Here is an 11,164-nt window from a genome sequence, read left to right as displayed (position 1 = left end):
AGAACAATGCTGAGCGGAGGGATTTGGAGCTGGACTTGGTGGACGAGACGTGAGCCAAAGCCGTCGTTCGGTTGATGGCGTATCGGCAGAGGATGAAGCAAAACTACAACAGACGGGTAATTCCCAGATCTTTTCAGGTCGGCGATCTCGTCTGGAAGAAAGTCAAGCCAGTCGGCAACGTGACCTAGCTGGGAGCTCCTTGGGCCGGGCCGTTCAAGATTGTAGAAAAGCTCCATTCGGGTGCCTATTACCAAGAGGATGAAGATGGACGGAACCTAGAGCGACCGTGGAGCGCAAATCACCTCCAGCCGTACTGAGCTGGGTGAAAGGTGTGCCATTGTAACTCATAATGTTCAATCCCGTTGTATCTTTTGACCGCAGGAGTAAAATCAAAGGAACAATTTATGCCGAACGAAGACCGTCGAGCGGCGACGTTAAATCCCAGAGTCGGACCGGCGACTATAAACCCCCCGGCCCGAAGACCGTTGGGCGACAACGTTAAATCCCAGAGTCGGACCGGCGACTATAAACCCCCCGGCCTGAAGACCGTCGAGCGGCGACGTTAAATCCTAGAGTCGGACCAGCGACTATAAACCCCCCGGCTCGAAGACTACCGAATGCCGCTCGGAAAGAATGCGTTCGAAGAAGTAACATCAACAGAATCAGAGTTTTTATATCGACTCGTCGTCTAAAAATACAAAGACAAGCAGGCTAAAAGTAAGATTAAAGCGGATAATATTAACTCGCGGAACGGCGAGCATACAGATGAAACTTCAAAACATAGACAAAGACAAGCTAAAGGCGCTCCTCACTCCAGGACATCGAAGATGGGCTCGGGGATGATTTCTAGCAGGCCGGCCAGGTCTTTTGGAGGTATAGAGGCCGTCTCCGGGAGATGGCCCTTAGCCTTCAGATAGACAGTTGTCGCCCGGATGGCTTCCTCAAAGGCCAGGACTAGCCGATCACTAAACTTCTCGCCAAATTCATCCGAGAGGAAATAGTTCTACTTCATTACTGCGAAGAGGCCTGATTCACCGTCTTGGTATTCTTTAAGTGCAGCTTGGGCAGCTTCGAGAGCGTCTTGGAGATCCTTCTTATCTCCTTGAAGTTTAGCTTCAACAGCCGATCGGCTCTCTTGCTCGGTGGATAACAGGCCAGCCAATTCTTGGAGGCATTGTTCCAGTGCTCGGGCCTGCACATTCTTCGCCTCTAAGTCAGTAATGGCCCTATTTTTCCAATTGGTCGCTAGCTTCATCTCCTGGTCGTGAGACTTAACCTGGGCTTCAAGCCCAGCTACCTTGGTCTCCAGGCCAGAAGACTTGTGTCGCTCGGCCGCCAGCAGTTTCTCCGTTTTGTTCAGCTCAGACCGAAGCGTGGCATATGAGGGCCCCTAAGCCGGCGCCCCTCCGGAAATTTGAAGCTTCTTCAACTCTTCCTCCAGCGCAGCCAGGCGATTGCTGACCACGATGTTCTCCACCCAGTTCTGCGCTCAAACGAAATAATATCAAGAACCAAGTTAAATAGTCATGTAGTAGGTTGAGGAGCATACCCCGGTAGCCTGCTACCACTACAACAAAAACCCTCATAGACATCAGTGGAACAACAACAGTTTTAAGCAAAAACCGATGTCTTTGAGTATTTTACACAGATTTTTCCAAAAACCGGTGTCTATGAGCGCATATTTTAGCTCATAGACATCGATTTTTTAGGCGACGTCTATGAGCGCCTTTTTTTCATTAATAGACACCGATTTTAACAACGGTTTTTAAAACCCGGTGTTAATGAACCAAAATAAAATATTTTAATTTTTCCACCAATACTTAGCCAAAATTTGCAACATTTCATTCTTCCCTCCAAACCTAAACCTATATCGCGCTGTCCACCGTATACCATCAAGACTCCACCACCACTTTCCTCCTCGTCGCTGGCCGTCCAGCCATCTCTCTCAGCCTCATCTCCCTCTTTCCCTTCCTAGATTGAGGCCCCTTCCTCTCCGATCAGGATCAACACACGACTTTCTACCTTTTCTAGTTTTCCCACAAATCCGCCCAAACCCTCACACGAATAACCCCCGAGTCCTCAGCTGTCGGAGCATTCAGAGACGTAGGGAATGGAGATTGTTCGATCACAGAGGGAATCGACTCATGCTGCCGCCTCGACAACGTCGGCTAAACTCTCTTTCTACCGCTCCGCGCTTGCGCTCGAGGTCCGGCTGGAAGATTTTGAACTCTACGGCATAGATCGCCTCCGAGGTACCTTGCAAAACCTCATCTTTTCCCATTTCTAGGGTTTGTGGTTCGTTGTATACTCTCTCGAGGTCCGACTGGAAGATTTTGAACTCTACGCCATAGATCGCCTCCGAGGTACCTTGCAAAACCTCATCTTTTCCCATTTCTAGGGTTTGTAGTTCGTTGTATACTCCCTCGAGGTCCGGATGGAAGGTTTTGAACTCTACGCCATAGATCGCCTCCGAGGTACCTTGCAAAACCTCATCTTTTCCCATTTCTAGGGTTTGTGGTTCGTTGTATACCTCCCCTCCTTGATCAACTTCCCTATCCTGTGTCTGTTTGGCTTTGTTGGTAACTTATATTTGATTGTTTTCATGAAGTCCTGCAAGGTATTTCAGATGGTTTGCCCAGAGGAAAAAGGCCCGAAGAGATGGAGAAATTGGTATTGCGTGTGATTTTGTTTGGATAGCTCATTTTACTTTTAAATATATGTTTTATTTTGGGAAAATTAGGTAACTGAACTATGGAGGGCACATATGAGGCATCAAGATCCATCAGAGGTCATGAACAAAGATATCATTTCACACTTCGTTCTCCGTCTTGCATATTGTAGAATGTAGGTTTTGATTTTTATGGTCATGTTTTATTTTGATATCACACTATCTTTCCTGAGTGTTATCTCCTTCACCGCCTAGGGATGAATTAAGGAAATCCAAACTTTGCAGTTATAATCAAGTAATTTCAATGTTTTATCATCTTTGAAGAATATTATCAAAATCCGGCACTTCCTTTCACTATACCAACCACACAAATCACTCACTCAATTCCAGTTCATATGCTTACTAGGATTATAGTGGCAAAAACATAAAAAAAATATTTGCAGGCATATTTTCTGATTGGGGTTCAGCTAAACAAGTTGTGCTTCGTTGGTCTTGGTTTATCATATACCATATAGAAGTTGCATTGGTGGTTATAAGCTAATCTAAGTGAAACAGGATGTGTTTGTTCTTTTTTCTATCAATATTTGTATTTATGCAATGCATTTTAATTGGATAGACCAGAATAGGTATTCTATCTATTTTATCTTTTGTACTTGTGTAAATATGGAGACTGGCATAAGTTAGACATGTTATCTTTTGTTACGTTTCCATAGTTTTAATTATAGTGCTTTGATGCTTTTCTTTTGATGCATGCATGCACTGACCACAGTTTGCTATTTATCACATTTCTTTTCTTTCAGATTAAAAAGTCAATATATGGTTTTGACAGCTGATTCTGCAAATATAAAGAGTGCATCTTGTGGTCAAATCGTAGCCAATTCAAAAGCTCACATGGCTAAGGTACAGAGAGTAGGCTCTCCAAAGGCCTAAGGTCCTTCCTAAACATCAAGGCTACAATGAAAGAACTTTGTCATAGAGAGAAAAAATACCACTATCCATAGCTAACTCTATATCTATCATAACACCACTAGTTCAAGTTTACAAGCAATTAGGTCAAGAATACTTCTTCATGAATTCCTAGATATCTAGGCTATTTAATAGTTTACTGAAAAATGTATGCTCCTACTAAGCTACTATATAGTTAATGCCTGTTGTTCAATTCTCTAATTTAATGGCTATGGAATAGGTTTGGAACACATGTCTAAATTTAACTAGATGCAGATGTATGAAGATTGTTGTTCAAAAGGCATTTTCTGTCAAATGTTTGCTTTGTTTTATCTTCCTTCAGACTTGATTAACTAATTTGTTCCCTGAAGTATTCTACAAAAATTATAGGTGATGTGCATGCTTCACCTGCAAGTAATCTTGGTAATTGTTAATGTAATTATCGTATCTTGGGCATATAGATTTTGATTGTCTGCTTTGCTTCATGAGGCTAAAAGGAAAAGAGGATGATTATATCTTTGTTAAACAAAAAAATTTCTTGCACATGACATCTCTTATGAGCATCCATTGTCACTTATTTGCTTATCATGTGGTATTAAATCTTTTCTTATTCTGAATATTCCTCTCCATGAAAATTCTTATATGAGGCAATATGCGTGTCATATAATCCTTCTTGTATAAGTTGAACTTTGATATACCTTACTTGCCTTAATGAGAAAGTTATTTTTCTTTAATTATTATCATTATAGTTTTTTATCAGTGCATCCAAGTTCAAACAAGTTCAAAATAAATGTTCTCTTCCCTTTTCTTAACAAATACCATCATTTTTGTTTCAGGTAGTATTGAAGGAACACTTGGTTCTAACTTTGTTTAGAGATGAGGTAGGTAAGCGTTGTACTATAGTGTATTTGGGTTAAAATTTCTAAGCAGATTTTAACATTTTTCATACAGTATGATCTATTACATGAAGATTATCAGCTTTATCTTCTTCCAAGCATTTTGGAATCCAAAAAGTTAGCTAAATTTGGACGAGCGAAACAAAAGTATGCAGATTTGGAATATAATGTGGCAAAACAAGTTGAGAAGATGATAAAGTTTGTATTTTAAATAAATTGCATTCATATACCCTAACATTTTAACTTATATTCCTGTGCTTTTCTAGATACTTAAAGGATCTTAGCATGCAAATATTTTGAGTATGCTTACTTTAAAATTTTTCCTTGGCTAAATTTCTAAATGTTTAAGCTCTAGTAAAATTAAATTTCGCAAGTGGACTAAACATAGAAGTTTTTCTTGGAGTAACTCTTTATCTTCTGTGAGGCGTATACCATGAAGTGGTCTCTATCTTTTTTTGGTCAAAACAATAGAAAACATACTTGGATGAGTACTATTGGATTTTTCTCTTTTATAAATGAAAATTTTCAAGTGGATTAAACATATATAGGTTCTTGTTAACTACACGTTATTGTTATCTTGTGATCTACATTATCTTTGAAGTTTTGCTTGGGGTAACTCTTTTTCTTCTATTTCGTATGTGAGATGTAGTGGTATCTATCCTTTATGGTTGAAATAATATTGCACATACTTGGAGGACTAGTGGAATTTGCTCTTTTAAGGTTCTCTTGCTTTGTTTTATATTTTGTGTTTAATGTGGAGCCGTATAAATATTTTACTTCGTCAATTAATGTAACAAGTGAAGTCATATATAATCAACTACTTCGGTGCTTTTAAGGAACCACTGAAGTAAAAGAGATTTTTTACTTCGAAATCGGTTTAATTTTGAACTGGTTACACAATTTTTAGATTGGCAAAAGACTTCGGTACTTTTATGACGAAGTAATAAACTTACCTTTTTTACTTCACGTGCATCTACTTCGATAATTATCTACCTATTACTTCGAATAATATCAGAAATATATTGCACATTTTCACATAGTGTTGGTATCATAATCCACTAAATATGCACTATTGTTATTTTCTTGTGAGAAGGTCAATAATTTATCTATTAGGTGAGCTTAACCGGTTTCAACCTAGAGTGAGAATGGAGATATTTCGGCTTGATGCTTGGTATTTCAAGGAAGATCTATTGATAAACCCTACTAATTACATAGCGAAAGGGCTTAATCGTAGGTGTTGTCTACCATAAATTATTCTTCGTTGTATGCAGGTTAATTAGAATCTCAACCTCGATACTTTTTTATTTCTGTGCTATCTGTGTTCCTTGACATACACCATGGTGTTACAAATCTTTATTGGTCCTTTTTTGTTCACCAATAGGTGTTAGTTTCTCTTGCTAAAACGGGCAATTTAAAGATCATCGTGATGCACTTGTAGAATTAGTTGCTTCTTTGGAATATGGAATCCTTCATTTGTTTAGTCATCACCAGTTACAGGTATTACCCTCCGCATTCTACGTGAATGAACAAATCATCATAGTTTGAGTTCTACACCGTGAAAATTGATTTGAACTGTTCTTGAGTATCACTGCCAGCTCCCCAACAAAAACACGCGACAAAAGAAATTAACTGGGCATATATTTTTCAGGAATTTTTATTAATTTAAAGGGAATGCTCATTACACGCAATGGAGTATGAAGAAGAGTTGTCTGTCATTAATTCTCAACAAGAATGATGGTAATTTTTGGTAAGCTTTGACTGCCTAGTTATAATGTCTTTCATTATCTATGTTTCAAAATTATGCACATATTTGCTAGATTTTTACTGGTTTAATTTTTTTTGATTGATTGACATTTCTTTGAATTGTTTCTGATGTGTTCAAATCATACGTTGTCCAAGTTATCTAGTTTAACTTTATTGCTATTACTTAAATTCAAAATTCTTAGCTGTTTGTGCATAATTAAACAAGTGTTATTCCAATTCCACCCTCTTTTACTCATGTTTCACAAAAACATAAAATCTTTAGTCATATCATTATAGTTGGCAGGACTTTCTGATGAGAGGTTGGAAATCTCTTTTTTCCATTTTCAAAAAGAAGTACCAAGAATACGTTCATTGGTACTTCTCAAGTACTGATTAATTAAGAGAGTTGGATCGTGGAGCTGATATCATTGTTGCTACACCAGGATGTTTGAATGATATTCTGAAAATGAAAAGATTGAACCTCCATCAAGTACTGATTAATTAAATTGCAACTATGAGAAAATTTTGTTGCAATAATTTCTGGTTTGGAATATATTAAGTTCCCAGGAATGATAAATCTATCACTATATGATGTGGTTGAGATAAATGATGAATGTGTCTCCTTTTAAGCATTCAAATTAGTCATCTTGTTACCTGGTGCTCTTACTACTTTTTCAACTATGATTTTTGGTCTTGGTTTACTAATATATTATTTATGTGTTTTTACAGTTTACAAATCTCAAGTACTCCAGAGTTGAATTGATGAAGTGCGGTTCAAGTGGGCTGAATGCATGCTAGATTACATTTGAAGTGCGGTTCTACCTTGATGTGTTGTTAAAAGAATGTTCTACCTTAATGATTCTGATATCTATTAACTTTTGATGTAAAAAGAATGTTTGTGTATTTTATGGATACTGTTGTAAGAAGATTATTTTGTAATTTGTGAATATTTGTGTATTTTATGGATACTATTGAATGAAGAATATTTGTGTAATTTGTGAATATTTGTGTTTTTTTTTGTTATTGTCGGTTTTTCATTGTTTCGGAAATCAAATTTGTGAAAAATACCGATATTACATCGGTTTTCCACCGCTGCAAAACCGATGTTATTAACTAATATTACATCGGTCGTATACCACTGCCAAAACTGGTGTTATTAACATATAATATTACATCAGTTTTACACCGTTGATGAAACGATGTCGTTAAGTGATACTACACCGGTTATTAACCGATTCGAACACCGATGTCGTTAAGTGATACTACACCGGTTTTAACCCGATGTCTAAAATGACAGACCTTTTACATCGGCTTCATAGACATCGGTCGAAAATGTAATAGACACCGGTGGAAAATCGATGTCTATGAGAGTTTTTATTGTAGTGTGCAAGTGGCTATCGCCGAGCTGACCAGGAGTCATCAAGGCAACTCGGGCCCTCGCATCCTCCCATATCTTGGCGAGCGGTCCACGAATAGTGATTTGATGCTATGGGGCAACTGGCCGATCAGCCGCCAGAAGAAATTCTTCTGTAGGGAGATGGAGGATGGCCTTAACCACTTGACGCCCGCTCGGATTCGACTGAGTTGAGGCTAAGCTGCCAGACGACTCGACGAGCGGAGTGGAGATTATACCGGAGCGCCTAAGCCGAAGATGAGCTCGTGGCTGGGAACTGACGGGTTGCGCTCCAAGGGAAGCCACAGGCAGATCCAGCTAGGAGGGAGTTCGGTCCGAAGATATGGCCTCGACTGAAGCGGGGGCCGGGGTGATTGCGGCAGAGGGGGCGCAAGCCTGCTCTGTCACCGGTTCCACAGACGTAGCTGAGTGGGTGTGGAGGTCCGTCCGGCGCTGTTTGCGTATTACCAATGGGAAGTCCTCGGCCGAGTGCCCCACGTCTTCCGATGCCGGATGTCCGACAGGCGAGATAGCATCACCGACCGGTTCAGTTGCAGGGATCCGAACGACCAACTCTCCAACTGCAGGTGGAGCTTCTTCGCTTTCACCCTCGTGTGAGCCGACCGGTTCGATGCCCAGATCGGCCATCTCCTTAGCTGCCACTGCTTCTACCTCAAGGATGAAAGGATGAATAGGAAACGTAGATTGGCCACAAACTGGTCTCGAAAAAAGCAAACAGTGCCGATCGGAGGGGGTGGCTAGTATTAGTTCATGGTCAGATGGAAGTTCGAAGGTTCGGGTGAGGCTCAGCGCATCCCTCTCGTCGAACCGGCTCTCTGTGGTGGTATACTAGAGGCCGGGGGCGAGGTCGGACTGGCGAGAGGAACTGGCCATTGGTGATAAGGGCCGAAGCAAGAGATGGCAAAGGTTAAGGAGAAGAATGTGTTGGTGCGGGAAGCATCCGACGATTGAACCTTAGTTTTGATAATGGCAAAGGATTCAAAGTTAAGTTAGTGTGTGATCTAACATGTTTGAATAAGTGTTTCAGGAAAGTCCTAGCTGCGGTTAGGCAAAGGGAAAATCCTAAGGGGTGGTAACCTTAGGTCCTAGGGGGCGGTAACCCTAGGTGAGGGAAAACCCTAAGGGGCGGCAACCTTAGGTCCTAGGGGGCGGTAACCCTAGGTGGTGGAAAACCCTAAGGGGCGGCAACCTTAGGTCCTAGGGGGTGGTAACCCTAGGTGGAGAAAAACCCTAGGGGGCGGTAACCCTAGGTCCTAGGGGGTGGTAACCCAAGGCGGAAAGTCCAGTCGGTCTGGAGGACCGGACTGGCATCAGGTAATCTCTCCTGAGGGGAGTAGGTGAGGACGCGTTCCCCGTAGAGGGAACAGTAGGCGTCGGGTCGACCTAGGGTTTCTGGTTGGAAATCCGAAGTCAGACTCAGACAGTCCGAAGACTGTCGGTTATTCTTTACAATGTTTTATCAGATTCTAACGCTGTCTTGCAGGGTATTTGCTCGGACTAACCTTGTTTTGCAGGTGAAGAACCTGCTGGAAAAAGGTGGTCCGGGCGCCCGGGACCAACTTTTATCCCCGGCGCGACTTCGCCATGTGGAGCATCCTAGTTGGTTAGCCACGTCACACTTCAGGCGCCCGGAAAGGATCCAGGCGCCCTGAATGTCATATAAAAAGAGGGTTGAGGTGTAGCTTCAATACAACGATTCAACATGCTTTCCTTCTGCTGTGTGCTGCTCAAGAAACGACTCTAAAGTGCTGTTACAGTCGCCGACGACCTAAAGCTTCAGTTATTATTTTGTTGTCGGTATTATTTCAATTCCAGTTGTACTTATTTCCTTGTACTTATTCACGATATTATAGTTGTTGCCCACCGGAAGCGATCAAGGATCGCGGGCCTTCGAGTAGGAGTCGCCTTAGGCTCCGAACGAAGTAATTCCCTGTGTCTCTGTGTTTGACTGTCTTTATTCCGCTGCTTATTACTCTATTAGTTTCACGTACGAGTTACGGATTTCGAAAAATGAAATAGCCACGAGCGCTATTCACCCCCCCCCCCCCCCTTTAGCGCTTTTGATCCATCAATTGGTATCAGAGCGGGGTCATTTTGAATCGGTGCAACCACCATTCAAAATATTTTTTCGTGGTATTTATTTTTTTTGGAGTCGATTAGAACTTAGCCTCATAGCTATATTCTAATTCTTTTTTGCTCGAATCGGTTTTTCTCGGAATTGGTGCAACACCACCCGAGTTCGTGGTCCATTTTTTTTCTTACCGCACTACTAAGCCAGGACCAAGTCCTGGGACACTTTTTTGGTTGTTTTTCGCTTTAGGTAAAACTGAAATGGCCCTTCAAGAAGGCTACAGTACTGCCCGCCCTCCGCTATTCACCGGAGACGACTTCAGGTACTGGAAAGGTCGAATGGAGGCATATCTCCAGACTCACTTTGAAGTCTGGATGATTGTCAAAACTGGACTCGAACTACCATCTGACAACGCCGGCAAACCACTACCGTACGAGGACTGGGATGCATCTTTAATCAAGAAAGTGGAAGCTAATGCCAAGGCAACCTGCACCCTCCAGTGTGGCCTATCAAAAGAAGAACTCAACCGCGTCGGCCCCTTCAACAGTGCCAAAGAATTGTGGGAGAAACTAATTGAACTTCACGAAGGGACATCCGACACCAAGGTAAGTAAAAGAGACCTAATTTTTAATAAATTATTTAACATCAAATTGCAGGTAGGTGAAACAGCTGCCCAACTCCATGCCCGGATTCAAGACCTGATCAATGGGCTTCATGCAATTGGACAGAAGGTAGATAACCGGGACATCATAAGGTACTCTCTAAACGCATTTCCAAGCAACACCTTGTGGGCATCCATGGTAGATGCCTACAAGGTCTCCAAGGACTTATCTACCATTAAATTAGATGAACTGTTTGCATAACTCGAACTTCATGAACAGACTAATGCACGCCCAACCGAGAAAGGGTTGGCTTTGGTTGCAGGAACAGGGAGATCGCGTGAGACAAAAATCAAGCGAAGAACCAAACCTGAATCAGAAGAAGAACCAGATTCAGAAGACGACGATGAACTTACCACCGAGTTCGTCAACTTAGTAAAGAAGATCTGCAAAAAGAAGGGCTTCAACAAAAAGGATCTCAGAAAGGTCATCCAGTCTAAAGAAGCCCAACCAAGCTCGAAGGTTAAATTCGAAGTGACCTACTACGGATGCAATCAGAAGGGTCACATAAAGGCAAATTGCCCGAACTAGAAGGATCCAAAGAAACCCAAAAGAAAGAAGGCATTGAAGGCAACATGGGACGAGTCTTCTTTCGAGGAATCCGACGACGAAGAACTAGAACAGACGAACTTTCTCGCCTTGACAGCCCGGGACTACACCAACGGATCCGGAAGTGAGGACGAATCAGAAACCGAGTCCGAGAGAAGCCACGGATCCGCATCCGTTTCCGAAGGGCCGAACCCCTCTGTAAGTAAAAGTCGTTTATAT

General features: G+C 41.8%; 1 long non-coding RNA gene across 1 annotated transcript; it reads left to right on the top strand.

The window, feature by feature from the left end:
* The first annotated feature begins 3,528 nt into the window (after positions 1–3,528).
* LOC122049617 lies at positions 3,529–4,637 on the top strand. Its single transcript, XR_006131004.1, has 3 exons — positions 3,529–3,568; positions 4,450–4,494; positions 4,565–4,637. It is a non-coding gene; the product is annotated as an uncharacterized LOC122049617 (long non-coding RNA).
* The last annotated feature ends 6,527 nt before the right edge of the window (positions 4,638–11,164 follow it).

This window comes from Zingiber officinale, chromosome 2B (genome assembly GCF_018446385.1).
Source record: "Zingiber officinale cultivar Zhangliang chromosome 2B, Zo_v1.1, whole genome shotgun sequence".
NCBI lineage: Eukaryota > Viridiplantae > Streptophyta > Magnoliopsida > Zingiberales > Zingiberaceae > Zingiber > Zingiber officinale.
The sequence above is the reverse complement of the archived record's forward strand: the minus strand, read 5'-3'. Positions and strand labels throughout refer to the sequence as shown.